General features: G+C 41.0%; 1 pseudogene; it reads right to left on the bottom strand.

The window, feature by feature from the left end:
* Positions 1 to 1,794: 1,794 nt before the first annotated feature.
* Positions 1,795 to 4,824, bottom strand: LOC145454262 (putative helicase mov-10-B.1 pseudogene; annotated as a pseudogene).
* Between the last annotated feature and the right edge of the window lie 9,029 nt (positions 4,825 to 13,853).

Genomic DNA, 13,853 nt, shown 5'->3' on the forward strand with positions numbered 1-13,853 from the left:
ATAATATTTCGTGGCTGATTTATTTGACTTGATATTTTTCTTAGAACTTCTCGCGATTTATTGTCACTCGATTTCTTTGTTTTAGTATTGATACCCCCCTGAAGATTACAATTTTAAAATACGCCCAATTTACAAAATGGGTTATGACTATATTCGAAATTATAAGAGAACGTGTCGTCCAACATGTTCTAGTCTGGCGATAAAACCTTTGCGCAAAATGTTAGACGCATATTTGCCGCAGCCCGGAATATTCGATATTAATATGCTCAAGAACCGATTAATCAGGTCCTTGCCAAATGAGCCTAGCGGTATATTCGACCTGCAATATATACAAGTGACGTTATTATTGACCGAATACGTTCATAAACTTTTAGAAATTTTCGCAGCGGTTGGGACCAGAGTGCATTGCACACTGACTTTTCATGACACAATTGTAATCGATTTTGGCGCGTAGTCATATAAGTAGTCATATAAGTAACAAATGGATATTAACATCAAGTGGCCCGCGCAATGGTTCGTAAATCTCATGTGGCCCTTTGGACGAAAAGGTTGGCCACCCCTGGTATATACAGTCGATGGGCAATGATTTGCTAGTATGACGTCATATTGACTGTCAATGTGTTACCCCTCATTTTAAAATCCGCTAGTGGGCGCTAAAGAGTGTCCGGAATTTGTTTCTCAAAAATATGGTAACCCTAGATACCAATTTGTGGACGTACTTTACCGGCTCAGCGAATAAGCGGGTGCTAGACTAGTAGAAGTAAAATAATAAGAACTGGTAAATTTTCAATTTCGTCGTGAATCACAATGTGTGGCTAAAAAATTAAGTTCAGTATCCGAGGTTATCATGCTGCCCACGTGCGTGGGCAACCTATTATACAACAACGCCACGAAATACTCTCCAAACGCGGGATTTACGATCCATGTAATAAATTTCCGTCGAATAAGTTCGACAGTGAGCTCATAAATCCTGATTCCACGATTAATATCTGCCACAAGACCAGCGGGACCGCATGATTAGCTGTACCTGAATAGTAAAATTTATTTAACAAGTGAACTACTGTGTACGATTCCTGGTATGTCATGACGTGTGTGTATGGCATCTACCTAGTACGGTACTACTCTTCCTCATCACAACATTATGTCAAATTAAAGGCATCGTTGCGATCCTTCTCGCATTCAAAAACCCGAGAATGTGTCAGGTTCGAAAATTGGTCCAACTAACTGCACTTTCCCGCCTGCGGCTGACTGTCATTGCTGCAAACAGTCTGAGTAAAGCGAATCTTTATTATTGCAAAATGAAGAGTATCGCACGCATAGGTTGTAGAAGTAGTCCGCATTTCTACTGCAGTAGAAGTAGAAGTAGTGCTTTGAATTTCTTATCGATTACAAGTAAAGTAATAATTCCGAAAACACGTCAAAATCACCACCAGTGAAGGGTGAAAACGAGAATTCTCAAAAGTGCTAAAGTAAATAGAATCAGAAGGTAGATTTATTCAAGAATCGCATACTTTCAGCAGTTAATCAGATGTGCCTATACATCAGAATTGCAAGGTGTATCTCTGATTATTACAGAATGTATAATAGCATTATAAGTAAGTTGAATCTTCGAAAATATATTCACGACTAGTGATACAGGGGGAGGTGGATTATTTCACCCGTTCATTTGAACAAGTAGTGAAATTGAGCGAAACCTATACTTGATCATTCCGAAAAAAGCAAAGTACTATGTTATTGACCACCGCTGATTGTATATACAGTTTTATACAGCTATTACATCTCCTCGCCATCTCATCCGCGTCAGCGGTGTCTTACAAAAGCCTAGAGGCGGGCCGTGCTATAAGTCGGCAGTTACGGAAAATAAGAAGAATATCGGCCTGGTGTAAATGACCATAGTAGTCGACAAACACCATGAATACCCCCAAACGAACAAACAAACAAACAGCTATCACATGCATCGTATGCAGACCCGGATAAACGAGTGACAACACTGTAACAATCGCATCATTTCACGAGAATATAGCGAACGATTCACGTGAAGAATGCTTTTCTTATTGAAGTTCTTTTCAGTCCAATCACTATCAATTACTAATATTTGTATTCTATATGAATCTTGATGACATACAGCGGATGACTATTTTTGATTTACGATCTGTCGCTTTCCTCCACCGGCATGGATTTTTCAAGAGAATTATCACTATCGGTGACTTTATACCTTTCATCGTTTATGTCGAAATTGAGCCCTGTATATCCACCGTTGTCGATACAGTATTTCAGAAGCGATCTCCAATGTTCATCGAGACACAGTATTCTCGGATTGCCGATTACGATCAACAACGCTTTGGCTCGTGTTATCGCCACGTTCAATCGCTTCGGATTGATCAGGAACCCCAAATTCGATTTGCTATCAACTTGGGAATGTTTAGTGTCACTTCGCACGGTGCTGATGATAACCACGAGCCTCTCTTGACCTTGAAATTCCTCTACGCTGCCAACCTTCATCTCGCTGTACTTCCAATTTTCTGGAATTTTCTTCAATTCCTCTTTAATCTTCTTCACCTGTTTACGATACGGGCAGATTACTCCAATTTGCTCTGGTGAAACAATTCGTTTTTTGTCGGATAGAATCTTATCCACATATTCCATCACGAGTTTGACTTCTTCCGAATTGAAATACGAAGGGCTGTTAGATTCACGCCGATCTTCTCCTTGTACGCCATGAAAAATCATCGGGAAGTCGGCTTTCGGAAGGTGCTTCCAGCGAGACATCGAATTCCTCATCTGTTTGTCCGCACAAACCTGCAGCTCATCATCGTAAAAATTCTCGTTCGGGATCTTTATTATTGATTCGTGAGAGCGATAATTTTTCAGCAATTTCACAACTGAAGCTGGATGGTAGCTTCCTTCATCTTTACCGTGCACAGAGCTGGTGTTCATCAGGCGTTCTAAAAATGACATCTGCAGTCCGTTTGTACTAGCTATCGAGGATCGTACGACAGGTCCTAATTGCTTTGGATCGCCAGCCATCACGAGTTTGCCATCTTCCGCCATCACACCAGCAACGGCTATCATAGTTTCGGGCTCCAAGGCTTGACCGGCTTCGTCGATGAACACGTATTTGAAATGGTCTGTTGGTAATCTTGCGGAAGCGATACGCCCCGCCGTGACTAACGTTGTGACTACGACGCGGTATTTTTTCAGTTCTTCTTTAGAGGGATAGTAGACCATTTTGTTTTCATAATTCGAGACGCCTTTGACTTCGTCGGAGACATCTTTCCAGTTACGAGACCTGGCATGCATTCGGAAAATCGCACTCGGGTCGGGGTACTTCAACAGTTTGGTCGTAAGCAGATCGCACGCACTGTTCGAAGTCGCGCAGACAAGCATATGTGCTTTCCTATCTGATTTCAGTAGCTGATGTACCGCCTCCACCATCGTTATGGTTTTTCCTGTTCCCGGCGGTCCAAATATGATGAAAACCTTCGAAGTTTCACCTGAAGCAATCATCTCGACAGCTGTTTTTTGCTCTTTATTAGTCTTGACAAGGCTGTTGAGGAAAGTCACTTCCTTCTGGTCATCTATCGTTCGTGTTGGGATGGAAGAAGGGAACAAGATTTCTGAATGATCCATTCGCGACATTATTGCTTGCGACGATCGATACATCATCTGAAACGGCCAATGGTTAAAAACGAATCGAACATAATACTTTTTCTCTGGGAAATGCTCGTCGCGCAGGGACCTTGAGAATCTCAAGCCAACTCTGTCTAGCTCGACACGATGCACGTATCCTTCGTATGCTGTATCTTCCGCCTCTCCGCGACTGTTTAATGGTTCAACGAGGACTCTATCTCTATTTAACAAAGACGGTCTCTTTTCAGCCAGTCCTGGAACCTTCAAGTAGAGCAAGTTATCTTCCCCTCGATGCAGATTTGCATTTTCAATGTCGTATCGCTCAATATCGTGCCTATTTTTATGTTCTTCCATATGCAGAAGCATTTTGAACTTGCTCACGTAACTTGATGTGTTCACAGAATCTAACAGAGCATCTTTGAGGGATTGCTCTTCTAGAGTAAAGGTTTCCTTCGACGACGAGAAAACACCTTGCGTGATGGCCATCATCAATTCATGTGGAATAAGCTGTTGAGGCAATTCCCACTCCTCCTGCAATCTATTTTGATGTGTGTTAACGCGTGTAACTCCAGCTCGTGCCATTCTATGAAGTATTAGCCAATTAAGCTGCAGGCCTATATATAAGGAGAGGGATATAAATGTAATGCAAGAACATAGCCGCGCAAAATCAATAACATATGTTCAACTATATTGTGTATGTGTGCTGAACCGAACACAAAATTTAATATTTCGTATTATTGTTTGCATTAAATGTAAACACTGACCAAATAAAAGTGGTCTAAACCGAGCAAAGCCGAACCTCTCCAAGTATCTACGATGCGATCCATGTTATAACGTGCCAATAAACTGCTACAGTTTAGTTTTAGAATTTCGTTTCAAGCAACTTTGAACGACCAGTAGGGCTGCAAAGTGGGAGAAATCCCTTCCTGCAACCCGTAATCGCGACACACGCAATATGAGGGTGCTATGGGGTAAAAAAATCTCGCCAACCCGTATCGTCAAATCGAAAACCACTATAAAACAGTGGTTCCCTACCTTTTTCGACTCATCGCCCCCTTTTGAAGCTCCACACGGATCATCGCCCCCCAAATATTGGGAACCGAAAACAGCACTTTGTCACCCCCCAAAAACGTTGGTCTTTGTCCCCATAGGGTGATAAACCACCTCAGACCCCCTGTCAGCCAGTGGGCATTTTTTCGCTACATATCAGCTATACCAGTGGTCGGGAACCTATGGCTCGCGAGCCATATATGGCTCTTTTGGGCATGCGATATGGCTCTTTGCGAATTTTTTATTTTTGTGCCCAATTTTTCAATATTGCAGCAACGAGTTATTAAATCTTCAGCACGAGCAGTATAATTATTCTTGTGGCAGTATAAAATGTATTTGAGAGGTTATTACAGTAACGTATTCAAGGTTAAGAGTTCGGAACCCGTTTTCAAAATCCTCAAATTGAAGTTGCTGTCGCGTCGGCGACCAATATCACTCGCAATAAATTCGATGTACCCGGTACGAAATCTTGAATTGCACGATGCATTCATTGATCAAAGAGACCAGGAGACATGGCGGCGCCTGTATCACAATGCAGTTTTCAAATATACATTGTCTTTCTGATCGGCGGCGAGAAATAAACTGTGATGGAAGTGACATTCACAATTACAAATTCAAATTACAAACAACGCCATAGCTTTCCCCGTTTTTGATTGATAACGTAGCTTTGTAGAATGTGGACGCTGTTAAAATGTAGGCGTGTTGCGCAAATGTTACCGCCGAACACGCGAGAATTAAGAAGCCGAATCGGTATCAGTGAGACAATTACATTCGAATAATATCAGTCATTATGCATTCAATGATATTTACGATGAATTGCCCTATCACAATGCCTTGTCCTCTATTTCGAACTTTATTTTCTGACAATAAATAGGCAATGAGTTACGTGATTTTGGTGGTAAAAATGTTCAAAATCTAGTAGACAGGTGAGGCACTGCGAGCCATATATAGCTCTTTTGAGTATAAATATGCTTCTTTTCCAAATATATATTGTTGTACTGAACTGATCAATATTGCAGCAACTTGCTAGAAAATTCTCATCACGGCCAGAATAAGTATTCTCGTGGCAATATACACATGGCTTTGAGAGGTAAATACAACGCCGTCTTCAGGTTTGGGGGCAGGAACCCCCTCTTTACAAAATCGTCAAATTTAAGTTATTGTCGCGCCGGCGACCAATATCACTCGCGAATTCGATGTACCCGACTCAAAATCTTGGATTGCACAATACGTTGATTGATCAAAGAGATTAGCAGACATGGCGACGCCCATATGACAACGCAGTTTTCAAATACATATTATCTTACTGATCTACGGCGCGAAATGAAATGCCGTGGACGTTACGTTTACAATTACAATACTCAAATTACAAAAAATGTAGTAGCTATCCATGTTTTTGATTGGTTGGCCTAAGTAGCTCTGTACTACCGGGAATAAGACGTAGGCGTGCGGCGCAAAGTTATGTGTAACTGCCGAATACTTTGAGGATTGAGAATTCGATCAGTATTTAGATCTTCGGAATCACGGGGACAATTAGACTAGATTATTATCAATTATAATAAATCATATAAGCTATTTACGATGAATTGTGTTATCAATGGTCTGTGTCTGCGTCTGTGTCTACCTCACGTTTCGCGCTTTATTTACGAACAATATATATGTAAATTGTATGATTTCGGGAGAAAAATGTAAAAAATCGTGTCAGTCATGAACATCGATAGAAGATACCAAAAGTAATTGAAGGTTTCAAAATTTTCGTTCACTCATCCTGACGACAGGTGAGGTACTGCCTCACTTGCCTCCCCTAACCTGACGTCACTGATGTATCACAAATTTTAGATTGGTAGGCATATTACTGCAGTAGTAGCCATGTTTGGCTCCACCTACGCATGAGATCATGGGTTCTCGCATTTAGAAGGACAATCACGACGAATCTACGTTCTAGTAACTCATGTTTTGCATGCTTAAATAAGGTAACCAGTATGATTAGAACGGGTTTTAACAGAGAAAATGTGGCGCAACCGACGGATCCCATGTAGTTAGTTGAAATTAGTGCTACCATGACGTCACGGATTTTCAATTGTGACGTAACAGTCAATCCACATATATGGCTCTTTGGGAGTTAAAATGGAAAAAACAGGGCCAATATGGCTCTTCGGACAAAAAAGGTTCCCGACCACTGAGCTATACCCTATTTCAGGTAGGCTACTGTTTGGTGAGTCACCGTATTTCGCCTAAACGCGCGAAGTGCCAGAAATTTATATAATTCATGTTTGAATCGGTCAATATGGTCGGGAATTGCATATATATTGCTATCATTTTTTTTATCCTCTTTCTGCTCACGTGATCAGATTTACCGGTAGAGCTGAGTGTGGTGTGTTGGAAAAGGTAGGACACCCCTAAATGTTAATTAAACATCTTCTGGCGTATACTCGTTGGCAGGAACGAAACAACACTTCGTCAGGCCCCCCAAAAAAACGTTGGTCTTGGGCTCCCATTGGGTGATAAACCGACCCCCATCACGTTGTTCGCTTTGGCCACGAAATTAGGTGGAATTGTTGTTATATTGACTTCGTTACATGTTGCTATCTCGTGACCTTCTATATCTGCTATGTCAGAAGGTATGGAACTCGTCAAAACGTAATAAACTAGGGGGGGTTGGGGTGCGGTAGTTACGGTCCCGACTCCAATATAGCCGTCTTAACGCGCCATCGCCCCCTATCGCCCCCTTCGTTGTTTCCGCTCCCTATCGCCCCCTTCGTCCGTTTCCGCCCCCCTTTCGCCCCCTTCGGTATGTTGCCCCCCTAGACCGACAAATCGCCCACGTTGGGAACCACTGCACTAAAATGAGCACGGTAGTTATCTGCAATAAAATGTACGTACAGTATCGAAGCCAATGAGCTCGACTATGTCGCCGATAACGCGCATCCCATATGAGACTTGGATATGTGCTCATCACGTCCAGGTTCGTTTGAGCATTTGATAGTGCACGCATAAAGTCACTTTCATGTGGTGTTTAAAAGTAGGCTTTACCGCACAACCCCCGTAACGTACATTGCATACAGGATGAACGTGAACACTGAACTCTGAACAGTGAACACCTTGCATAGCCATTGGCCACTTAGCGATATAACTTGACTAGCATCTTTAGCTTACGAAACGTTGCTACGGATTTTTCATAGTTTAGGTATATAATGTACCATACCGACATCATTACGAGTCCCTACGAGACACTCTACACTGTCTACAGTCTACAAGATTGGTAAGAATAGAGTAATCAATCTAATCATACATAAAGTGGCTGTACTTGATCCTTGTAAACGACTGTTTCAAACCTTTGTTAGTTAAATTCACCAGGCATTATATATCGTAAGATTGCATAGACGACGTGGTCTCTCAAGGAGTTACCGAATTACACCGTAACACTGCACGTTTTATGGACTCAGATGGAAAGATAGCTGTCAGCTAAGACTTCGAACTCAAAGGACTCTTCCGGTCGGTCCGAACTCTGAAAGATAGAGCATAAGCATATGATATATGGTATAGGCACGACGCAATAACTAAAATGGTGAATAGTAACATTATTCAACACTTTGAAGTTAATGCTATATGGGCACTGGTCAGCGTCAACAACATATGTGTACATACGAGTAATAATGTTTAGAGGTGTAAGGAGAAATTTGTTGATAAATTTTGTCAAATTGGCTCATAAAGGACCCACCTTTGTTGGTTGTAAACATAAACTTAATGCCATTCATCCATTCTACTGAATGTGGAATATATTTTAATTCCTGTGTGAAGCCATGTAGTCGACATTGTACAACTATATCCAAAATCCATCCAAACATATAACATGGTTTTGAATACAACGACCAACTTTCGACACTGCGTGCACAGTAGGCTGTGTCGTTACTCAAAAATTGATTGATGCTTGTTGGCTCATGACTTGTGCAGATAAGAGCATGTCGTACAGCTGTTTCGTCCGGGATGTCATTGTTGATGGAATTGACCGTATCGAAAATAGAAATGGCAGCCGCAGTAAAAAAGGATTAGGATTGAAAACGTAGTTCCTTCTCACTGCGGCTGAGATTCAATGACTCAAAAAGTGAATAGAAAATTATACCTTGAATCATTTGCTCTCTCCAATATGGAGTTTCCGAGTTAAGCCATTCAAAAAAGCCAATCGAATAATCTCCACATTGCTATCTATATAGAGAGGCCACCCTTGGGGTAATATATGCATATATCTTCTCCTCCATGTACTATTGACAGAGATGAATATTTTAGAGTGGCACATTTAACCATAGTATTACATTTGTTATAAGACTTCGTAATCGGACGCCATTGAGATAACACACAGTTTCGGATTTGTTTGCGGATTTGACTTGGGCTGGAAATGAAATAGTGTGTTACTCAACGTGTAAACAACAGACCGAACACTGTATATGAGATGTGCAGTACTAGTAATAATCTAACCGGGGACCCGATCTAACTCGTCCGATGTCTGTTGGTAGCTATTCTCTGAATGGTATTTGAATTGGGCTTCTCAGACGTGACTGGCATAGACGTGGTGGCGATGCATCACGACGAGCTGGCTCTGACGGTATAAAATTTCTACTATCACATAGCTTCAGGGTTAGGGAACCTTATTAGAGCCATATTAGCCCTATATTTTCCATTTAACCATCAAAGAGCCATACATGCAAATCCATTGTTTTGGCACGACTGAAAATTTTGTGACGTCATCACAGCACTAATTCGTACTCATTACATGGGATTCGTAGTGCGCGTCACATTTTTTCTGTAAAAACTACTCATGCTGGTTGCCTTTATTTGAGCATGCGAAACTTGAGTTACATAGTCATATTACAAGTTACATCTCTCCAATTGTATTACAGTGAGAGCCATATGATATTTTTCGAAACTTAAGATAATTACCAACTTCAACAGGTGTAGGTAACAGTAAAAGTGTGAATCCACTTTTGACAGTTATACGAGATCGTAGACTCGTCTTGACATGGTCATTTTTAGTTTGAGGACCCGTGACCATTGATCACATGCGTAGGTGGATCCAAACATGGTCACCACAGCAGTACATACCCACTGTAAGGTGTGATAGGTCAGTGACGTGGCGTCAGAGTATGCAAGTGAGGTAGTGCATCACCTGTCGTCAGGATGAGTGATCGAAAATTGTGAAACCTTTAATTCACATTGCTATTTCCTACCGACGTTTTTGTTCCCAAAACCGCGCAATTTGCATATTTATTCTTCGAAAATGAAGCGCGAAGGGAGAGGTAAGGCACATGTGAGGCTCACACACTGATTCCGAAAATCTAAATATTGATTCTCTCATTATTCGGCGGTAATATTACGTTGTGTAAAACGCCTACATTTTAACGCCAGTCGACAAAGCTACTTACTAATCAAGAACATGAACACTGACATTGACAGCTATGGCGTTGTTCGCAACTAGAATTTGTAATTTTGAATGTCACTTCAACGGCAGCTCATTTCTCGCCGTAGATCAGGAATACGATGGTTATTTAAAGACTGCATTGTCATATAGGCGTCGCTATGTCTGCTATTCTCTTTGATCATTTCATTAATCAACGTATCGTGCAATCCGAAATTTGGAGGCGCGCGATGTTGGGTACATCGAGCTCGCGAGTGGTATTGGTCGCTGGTTCGAAAGCAACTTAAATTTGACGATTTTGAGATGGGCACCGAGCCCCGAACACGTCACTGTCTTGACCTCTCATAGTCATGTCCATACAATTCATCGACGAGAACAGTTATTCTGGACCTGATGGAAATTTACGAACAAGTTGCTGCAATATTGATAAATCAGTTTACAAAAATAATAATTTGGCAAAGAGGCATACATTTTGCCCAAAGGAGCCATAGGTTACCGACCTAACACTGACATAGCTGAACGAGAGATTTATAGAACTGTTTCATCCCTGTTGAACGCGAGCTGGTATGGTAAACGATTGCCCAAATATTGAGGCGATATGCAAATGATATCTACGAACACGTTCAACAGTGCTCATGACGACCGTTTGATGTTGGTATATCCATAAGCGCCGATGCTCCTCAGCTCCCAGTCGATGAAAGCGTATCCATATATAACGTTTCGAGCAACATGCGATCAGCATGAGGCTTACGTATCGAAGGAGACCCACAGAGGAAAATGGTGAGCCCCTGCGTCGAAATGCGGATTTGGAATCGTGCTCGTCACACGAAAAGGAGATAGTCTTTTGGTCTCATCTGATACGTGTAAGCGATATCAGGAGCAACGACTACCTTTACCGCGACATTTGGAGCTTAGCAGACAAATCTACTGTCAGACCAACCATAATGGGACACACTGATACCGGGGTCGGCACATTTTTCATCATTAACCCATATCATCGTAACAAGATTGATTGGCCTGTCACTGATCATATATGGTACCGAAGACAGTTGGCTTGGAAACGACCAAATAGCCACAGAAGATTGCGCGACTAAAAATAAGTGGTGCAAATATCACGTACGTGTAAACGATGCATCTATCGTGCGGTAGCGACCAATAATTTTTGAATCACTGGCGTAACCGATGCCGTTGACAGCTGCAGATTAGCGGTTGGTGGGATTCCTGGCTTAAAACGCTAAATATGACTCATTAAAAACGTCTGGCACGCCAGTTGGTAATAATTTCACATTTTTCGACATTTTGGCAGGCTGCATACAAAAAGTTGCCGACCATTCATTACAACAAAATCACTAAAATCACAGCAGTCAGTACGATTTAATTTTATTGAAGAATATATCAAGACTTGGAACATATGAAAGGCGGTTACAAAACAAAAATGTGACAGCGTAACGCAATTTGTGACCAACATCTATTCCGTTAACATTTATACTTGCATTCTTTGTATACTTTTTCTGCCTACTCCATAAATTGCTGATGTCTATTGCTAAGGTGCGTGTAAGATACACATATACAGCTGTTCTGGCATTTTGTTCTATCGCGATGTACATTGTTACTCATAATATTTACAGAATATTAACCATAGAGATTTATTATTGAGCTATTTGCTCTAACATCTAATTAAACTAACAACGCAGTCGGGATTTACTACGTCAAGGAGACACAATGGGTCATATGATATGTCACAAATATAACAAATGTTTGAATGTGTGACAAATCTTTTGAAAGTTCGACACCATACTACTGAATGGGAAACTATTGAATACAAAGAATCAATATGCCTCGGTAATTTTCTCAGTAGTACTCAGTAATTCAATAGAAAGTCGAGACAACGCTATGTTTATACATATCAACCATGTTGTAGAAGGCCACATAACCGGTATCCCGCACCTTCTCTTGGCTGAGAGTTTTCAACACTGTTATCGTGCCGCTATCCAGCTGTAAATGTCGTTCCCTGATATTACAATTCATAAATGACGTCGATTTCTACATTCGTATAGTATTCGAGATTTTGTTTTCTTATCAGCAAGAGTGGAAATATTAGCCTCACATTACATATGCTAGCTAGCATATGACTTATACGACTGTGGGAATTATTCGTAAGGGTTTTGTTGTTCCTAGATTATTTGTATTATCTTCATCTGTGTTACCTTTATAGCCTATACAGCAGAGGTCTCCATCACGTGGCCCGCGACGGGTTATGGAATTTCATGTATTTGACAATATAATCAAGTGTCACATATCTTTTTTAGATACAAGAAATTAAAGTTCCCCTAAAACTACTATAAAAATCACTGAAATTTCAACAAAACAAAACTATCACATCACTTGTAAAAGCTACCATGCGCTGGAACAGAGGTTTCAAACACGCGGCCCGCGAGAGCATTTTGCGCCGGCTTTTTGGAATTCCCAGTATCCAAGAACATATTCAAGTTTATATATATCATATATCATTTACCATATATCTTTTTTTTTTAGATATAAGAGCTTACACCCTAAAACTACCATAAAATCTCTGAAATCTCAACAAACTTCACTATCACATCATGCACTTTTAAAAGATACCGTGAGGGTTGAAGATAAGCTCTTACGTCACATTTCTAGTTCATGATGATAAGACATGACCAGCCGATGTTATTGTCGGTGGCGCGTAAGGTAGTAGTACGCTCTACAGCCGTAAGACCAATGAATTCTTTGCCGTTCGGACATTTCTATTCCAGGGATTCTTATTATAAATATTCCACATAAAATTGTGGCTCGTAAAATGTGTAATAATAATAACCCGACAGTTTTACAATGTCATGATGCATCCTCTCGCATGATGTCTACAACTCAATAATTAAAAAAATTATGCCCGGCACAAAAACAATTTTATTTCGAATATTTGAAAATGTGCTTTTTTTCGTGTCAAGCGTGAATAATATAATAGTAAGGTACATTTCCACGATGTTTGTGGACTGCCTTGCTGTCTGCAAGGTCCTATCAAATATGGCCTGATTGCAAATTATACATTGAATATCCCTATTATTGACGCTGCTGCCAACGGCGTCATCAAAACTGGGAAATTGACCCGCGAGCACATTTGATTTTGAGACCTCTGCGGTAGAATATCGATCAGCTAGTACGTCACATTTCTAGTTCATGATGATAAAACATGACCCGTTGATGATTCGTGACTGAAAATTGTGATTTGGTTTGTTGCGACCTGTCGTAAAATTACTCGATTACAGATTTACTGGCTGATTGAATAAAAATAACTCGAGTTGAGTCGGGTCAAACGTTAAAATCAGAGAAGGACTCGCGACTCGTAGCGGTGACCTGGTAATCCTACGGACGCAACAATCTATGAAACTGTCATGGGGAATAGTAATATATTAAAAGGTAGCTTGCGTTGTGTAGGGTATATACAGGGCCGTAACAGCACTTCGTCAGGCCCCCCCCCAAAACGTTGGTTTTGGGCCCCCCATAGGGTGGTAAACCGGACTTCTGGGGGGCTTCGCCCCCAAGACCCCATTCCGACTATACGCTATTTACATTGGATATACGCTGTTTCTTCATTGGGTGTCCATTTAGTGAGTCTGCTTTGCTTGCCTAATCGACGCACGAAAATTTTTTACAATTCATGACTTAATCCGTCAATATAACGCTGTTTATTCATTGGGTGAGTCAGTGAGTCAGCTTTGCCAGCTTAATCGCGCGAAGT

The sequence above is a fragment of the Botryllus schlosseri genome, chromosome 13 (assembly GCF_051294905.1).
Source record: "Botryllus schlosseri isolate E-star chromosome 13, Bs_hap1, whole genome shotgun sequence".
NCBI lineage: Eukaryota > Metazoa > Chordata > Ascidiacea > Stolidobranchia > Styelidae > Botryllus > Botryllus schlosseri.